The following is a 7,500-nucleotide window of genomic DNA, read 5'->3' on the forward strand; positions in this document are numbered from 1 at the left end:
CCACAAAAAGTTATCCAATTAGACTCGATACTGCAAGCTTGTGCAACACAGATTTTCATCAACAAATGGGTCACTCTGTGCTCTCTTTATCTAGAAACTCGATTGGTGGACAGACCTGGCAATCCAAGACAATTAGAGCTTGAAGATTTGCAATCACTTTTAGACCAACTACCTCAGCCTTTCATTCTGATGGGGGATTTCAATGCAAAACATACTTTGTGGGGGGAAGGAAGGTGTGATCACCGTGGGCTTATAATTGAAAGATTGTTAGATTGTAATGATGTAGTTTTAATGAACGACCGTTCTCCTACAAGGTTTGATGTAGCCCATAACTCCAGTTCAGCAATTGATATTACAATATGTTCGTCGTCATTACGATTAGACTATAAGTGGTCAGTGGATGAAAATCTCTACGGGAGCGACCACTATCCCATCCATCTTAAATATGTACAAAATACACCCTCCCCATCTTTACCCAAATGGAAGATAAAGGAGGCAGATTGGCAGCTGTACGAAAAGTCTACCAAAGTCAATCGTAAGGCCAATGAATTTCCTTGCCCCTCGGCTGCCTATGAATATCTTGCTAGTGTAATGATTGGAGGGGCAATGACGTAAATTCCTAAAACATCAGGGAAACCCCGTCATCCACTGGTACCTTGGTGGAATAGTAAATGTGCCTTGACTAAGAAAATTGCAAGGGCTAGTTACAAGCGATATCGAAGGCGTCCAGTCTTGGTTAAAGAATAATTTACAAGAAAAACCTCCCCAAACAAAAGCAAGTCTTTATAGAAGCAAGGAGGGAATCCCTCGTTAGGTACATATCAGAATTAAAGTATAACTCACCACTTTCTCTAGATTGGGATAGAATCCGTAAATTACTAGGGAAATTTTCCCCTTCTCCTTTACCAATTTTGAAAATCAACTTGGTAGTTATATCGGATGCAAGAGAGGTGGCAGAGGCCTTTCCTCGGCACTTTTCAAGCATTTCAATCCCCAGTCACTACTCCCCTGAATTTCTCAATATTAGAAACACGACTATAGTTAATCCGCCATTTGTTCTAACTCTGAGGCATATAACCTTCCATTTAATATTGTCGAATTCGAATATGCCTTATCTTTGTCTTCTCCAACATCACCTGGAGAAGATGATATTATTTTGCAATGATTTCTCATTTACCTCTGGAGTCAAAAAAATTCTTTGTCGATGTTTTAAACGAATTCTGGTCCTCAGGGACTTCATACAAGTTGTGGAAAAACTCTGTTATAGTTCCTTTTTTGAAACCTGGAAAGGACCCTAGTCATCCTAAAAGTTATTGACCTATTGCTCTTACCAGCTGCGTCTTCAAGATTTACGAACGAATGGTGAATTTTCGTCTGGTATGGTTATTAGAAACAAAGAGCTTGTTGTCGAAGAGGCAATTTGGCTTCCGCAAGAATAGAAGTACTTTGGACCCCTTATTATGTCTCACACGTGACATTCAGAATGCTTTTGCAGTCCAAAATCAAACCATTGCTGTGTTCTTTGATCTGGAAAAAGCATTTGATACTACCTGGAGCGCTGGTATTTTAATGCAGCTGGTTGAATGGCGTATTGGTGGCAATATGTTTAAGTTTGCCAAAGACTTCCTGTCTGACCAGTACCTTAAAGTTGGAATTGGTTCTACCTTCTCATCAGAGTATCTTCAGGAAGAAGGCATTCCACAAGGGAGTGTGCTTAGTCCAACCTTATTTAATACTGCCATTAATGATTTACTTGAACATCTCCCTGTTGGAGTAACTGGTCAAGCATTCACGGATGATGTTGTTGTTGTGTAGTAGAGCTAATGCAGTTGAAGCTTGCACTAAAATTCAGATTGCAATTAATGCTGCTACTACCTGGGCTAATAGTAAAGGTTTCAAATTTTCTGCTGAGAAAACTAAAGCTATACATTTTTAGAAGTTTCTATCTTCTTGTATGAAGATGAAGTCAAATATTTAGGAATTATTTTTGACAAAAAATTGACTTTTGCTGAACATATAAATGAGACTGCAGTAAATGTTAAACAACGGTGCAATATTCTTAAAGTTGTTAGTAACCTGAATTTTGGAGCTGACCATACTACTTTATTAAGAATTTATCAGGCCCTATGCTTGAGTAAGATTGATTATGGATCTCAGATTTATGGCTCGGCATGTAAGACCTTGTTAGGCAAGCTGGATGTACTACACAATAAGGCATTGCATATTTGTACAGGTGCTTTTAAAACTTCTCCTGTTGAGAGCCTTTATGTAGACTCTGGTTTTCCCCCTCTTTTCATTCGGAGGGAGGAACAGGTCTCCGATATTTTTCACGAGCACTAACCTCTCAATCTAATCGAAATTTTAAGTATATTAAACATCTTGTTGACAGAGCACCAACTAAACCTACATTGCCTAAGCCCCTTGAAGTTAGATTAAACATCAGTGCGAGAGAGGTAGGCCTTATTCCTCCACTGGTTATAGAAACTACATTTTCTAAATTCCCTCCTTGGTGTAGGCCTCCTTTAGATATTTGCCAAGTTAGAGACAACAAAAAGATCAGCTCAAGTGTTCAGCTTAAAAGTAGCTTCTTGGCCCATGTTTCTGTGCATAGTAACTCGATTGCTGTATTTACAGATGGGTCAAAATCAGCAAATGGAGTTGGATGTTCTGTCATCGTCGGTGAGAGAACAATTAAAAAAAGCCTCCCTATGAAGTTCTCAATTTTTAATGCCGAGATTTATGCTATTTTTAGCATTTTGAAATTTATTTTTAGTACAGGTAGCACTGGGGACACGTATGTTATTTATTGTGATTCCCAGAGTTCCCTAGCTGCACTCCAGAAATTGATGCCATCTAATCAACTCGTTCAAGAGGTGCAGGATTGGCTGGTCCTCCTGCATTATCGAAAACACATCAGTGTGAAGTTTTGTTGGGTTCCCTCGCATGTGGGAATTCGTGGTAACGAGCTGGCTGTTTCAGCCGCTAAGCAGGCAGCTTCCTCCCGGGCTTCCCACTCTGTGAGGGTTCCCTGTGAAGATTTTCAACTTTTTATTAAATCATTTTGTAGTACTAAGTGGCAGAATCACTGGTCCAACTTAAATAGTAATTTAAAGCTGAAATCGATCAGACCTTTTGTTCATCCCTGGTCACCCTCTGTTGGGATGGATAGAAGATCTAGTGTAGTTTTAACACGCCTGCGTGTAGGGCATACGTTTTTAACACACAGGTATCTTTTAACTAGTGGAGCAGAGAGGCAGGTTCCTCAATGCTCCAATTGTAATGTTGGCATTACAGTGAGGCATATATTTGTTGACTGTCCTCTATTTTAATCATAGACGTCGGTTTGGTTTCACCAACAAACCTTTGTCAGATATTTTAGGAGAGGGTGCTCCCACAGAGGAGATTTTTAAATTTCTTAAGGAAATCCATTTGTTTTATGATATTTAATTAAGTATTTTAATATGAATTTGACTTTAATAATTTGATTTAATTATACAAGTGTATCTTGTATTAGTACATATATCCAGTCGATATATATGCGCTGAATGGCCTTTGGCTCCGGCGCGTGGCAAATGGCCACGAATTTTATAAATTCATTCATTCATTCATTCCTGCACCCAAAGCAGGAATCATACCCCTAGACCAACAGGCCTTGGAATGTAAAGGTATTTCCAGAGTTCCAATATAATAAGTAACGTGTCAACCACGTAATGTGGAACATTCGTGTGGGGAAAAGGGTTAGTCTGGGATTTGAACCCGGGACCTCCTGCACCCAAAGCAGAAATCATACCTTAGAGACATAGACCAACACTTACTTATCAACATCATCACGTGATTACACAGATTAATTCATTCATTCACGTATTATGTATATAACTGAGTGCTCTATTTGACTTTTTAAATGTTTTAGTCACTTTTCTGAAGATGAAGTATTGACGGAGTAGTATGCGTGTGCATGTGTGTTTGTGTGTTCCCCCCTTTACTTGGTTTATCCGCGTTGGCTCATATTTTCTGAAAGGATTGGATTTGAAATTTTTCTCATTTTTACAAATGCCATCCATTGCTTTTGGTAACTCTCTTCATCCTGGTTGTATTTTCCGCTTTAGTTTCGAAACTTTTATTTTGTAGTGGTTTATTTTCCCACTTCATAAAGGCCTTACCCCTTTAATCGACTCTGATATCCAGGTGACATCGCCTAAGTACCCCTTAGGAAGAATAATGGATGCTGGGGCTGAATATGCAACTATCCTCCGGTTTCAAAACCTGTTTGCTGTGATAAGAAACTTACATAAATGCTTATAACAGCAACAACCATTATAATATTAAGAAGAAAAAGACGAAGTTATACACGAGAAGAAAGACGTGAAGTAAATTTCCTAAGAAGAGCAGGATGTCGATATAAAGCAATGGCTAAAATGAAACTGACTGAATAACGACGTGAAAGAAATAGATTGTCAACTCTCCCACTTCACAAGACAGACTTGAAATGTAATTTCCAGTGATAATGTCCCTGAGACATCGGAGATGCTATAAATCAATCATTCTCTGAATCTCACCAATCCTAAGCAGGCTGCAATCTTGGTTTGACAGCCTCATTCATGATGGTTTTCTTGAAATGTTCATCATACGGCCACATGATAACGAAAAGAAGAAGAACAGCGATAATAAGATGGGAATGGTTACGCCTCATTATGACTTATGAAATTAATTGGATTCGGTTATGTAATGCGTGTGGATCTCTACATACAAACACAACTGGAAAATACCAACATAACACTGCGTATCAGTGATGAATCTACTTTGTAGGGGGTTAGTGCCGTCAGTGCTCCTCACAGAGTGCACCGTAGGCATTACTAAAGGTTCTTTGCAGCGCCCCTTCGGCCACTAGCTACAGCCTTTCATTCCTTTTTACTATACCTTTATTCATATTTTTTTTCCCATTTTGCTATCCACCCTCTACTAACAATTATTTCATAGTGTAACTGCTTTGAGGTTTTCCTTCTGTTACACCTCTCAAACCTACCTACTGTCTCCTTTCCAGCGCTGAATGACCTTATGGGTCACAGTGCTTGGCCTTTGACCTAAACTCATATATTCCAGTAATGAATCTAAGGTTTGTAGACCTTGCAATGAATCAAGTACTCGTTGTCGTCTACTCAAAGCGTCCCTCAAGAAACCTGGTGAGTCCTGCGAGGTACAAAAGAAAAGAAAAAAAAAAACTAGGTTTCAAGGGAAGACGATTGATCAATTCATTAAGGAATTACATTAGAGTCTTTGTGACCATTACTGTTTTGAATAGTTCGCTAATTGAAATTTTTTAAGGGTTAACGTAATGCTGGTTATCCTCCGAGATTTAATTTGCTCGATTATACATTAAATTCTAATACATGGGATGACGTAGAACCCAGTGACATCACGTGATTGACAAATTCTGTTCTAGAGTAGACATTTGATTTAAAAATGCCCTTCTCAGTCGAATAAATCAACAAGAAAAGGCTTCAAGCGAGTGAAATGCAAGGAGTAAAAACACAATGCCAAATTTCATGTTCCTTTGAGCAAGAGTCTTGAGTTATGCCTAATTAGACTGGAAGTTAACCAGATGCAGATTTAAATGTGTTACGCTTCGGCAACTCTGCTTCTGATGCTGATAGTAGTTGGGAAGGTGATGCCACACGCTTTCTGTAAGATGAAATCCCGAGAAAAAACTTCGATGGGACGCCTGAATTTTTGTAAGGTTCTCTTACCTTTCGAAAAAAAAGCTGTAGAAATCTGAAAATAGCAGATAACGAATGTAGAGAGGTAGTAACATTTTCAGCGTCAATATATATATATTATATATAGATATATATATATATATATATATATTATTATATATTATATATACTATATATATATCTTATATATATATTATATATGATATATATTAAATATATAGATAATTAATATATATATAAAATAATATATATATCTTATATATATATATATAATATATACACACACACAACACACCCACACATATTAATATATATATATAATATATTCTATATATATATATATCTCATATCATATATTATATATCTATATATCGATATATATATATTTATATATTAAATATATATAAATATAAAGTATATCTTATATATAATATACATATATAGTTAGATTATATATCCACAAATAATATATACATATATTTAATATATACATATATATATATTTAATATATAACTATATATATATATATATATAATCTATATATATATATCATAATAAAAGGAGCCCATAAAAACACCAAAATGTAGAGAGAAAAGTACTATATTTCAGAGACTGCTGTCTCTCTCTTCAGGTATATGAATGAGAAAAGTTTACAGAAAAGGTGGTATTTATACATGAGATTCGTCCACAAGTAAGCCAATTTAGGTCACCCCCGCTGATAATCTTCCTTTAATCTTCTTAAGCGTTGGTTGAATGAACACTGCGTCGACGATGTCCGATGTCCAATTCCCTTTTGAGATGTTCATTACCTGCTTCTCTTTTATTAAGGCCGATTCCATCATTTGACTCTTGTACGGCAGTTGCTGCTATAAATTACACGTGACATATTCCAGTTTATTCTATGGTTATGTTCATTTATATGGTTGAAAATAGCCGAGTTCTGTTGTCCATACCTAACTGACCGTTTGTGTTGTATTAATCTCTGGGGAAGTGATTTACCTGTAAATCCGATGTAAGATTGGTCACAGTCCTGGCATGGGATCTCATATACCCCAGAGTCTTTGGGCGATGTCTTTTGTTGGACGTTAATCAGGGATTTGGCTAAGGTATTTGGGTAGGTAAATGCAAAAGGGTTGGATTTCCCAAGGGTGTGAGTTACTCCCTTAATCGTCTCCAGGTGGGGAATTTTTATTTTATTGTTGGGTGTGTCTCTGGTCTTGTCTTTAGGGGGTCGGTAGAAAATTACTTTTGCTTTTTGAATTGCTTTCTCAATTATATGGTCAGGATACTTTAAAGATGAAAGTTGCTTGCGAATTAGTTCAAATTCTTTTTCCAGGAAATCTGGGGAACAAATTCGTAAGGCTCTTAAGAATAGGTTGCTAGCTACCACCTATCTTGATAGTATTGTCATGATAGCTAAAGTAGGTGAATATATGAAAGTGAGAACGTTGGTTTTCTGTATATGGTAAATTTGTATTCTGTCGTGTCTCTGATTATTAAAACATCAAGAAAAGGAATTTTGTTGTCTGTTTCCCATTCAACTTTAAATTTGATGCTGGGCACTAATGCGTTTAATTTTGAGAGGAATTCATTAAAATTACCCCACTTATTATCCCAAAATGTTAGTATGTCATCCACGTATCTCATCCACAGCATGTTTTGTTTTTGGGTTTTATTGCATTTATTACTGTAGTTTCAAAGTATTCCATGTACAGATTGGCTAAAATAGGACTTAAAGGACTACCCATACTACACCCGAATTTTTGCTTGTAGAATGATTCCCCG

Source organism: Macrobrachium nipponense, chromosome 32, assembly GCF_015104395.2.
Source record: "Macrobrachium nipponense isolate FS-2020 chromosome 32, ASM1510439v2, whole genome shotgun sequence".
In the NCBI taxonomy this organism is placed as follows: Eukaryota; Metazoa; Arthropoda; class Malacostraca; order Decapoda; family Palaemonidae; genus Macrobrachium; species Macrobrachium nipponense.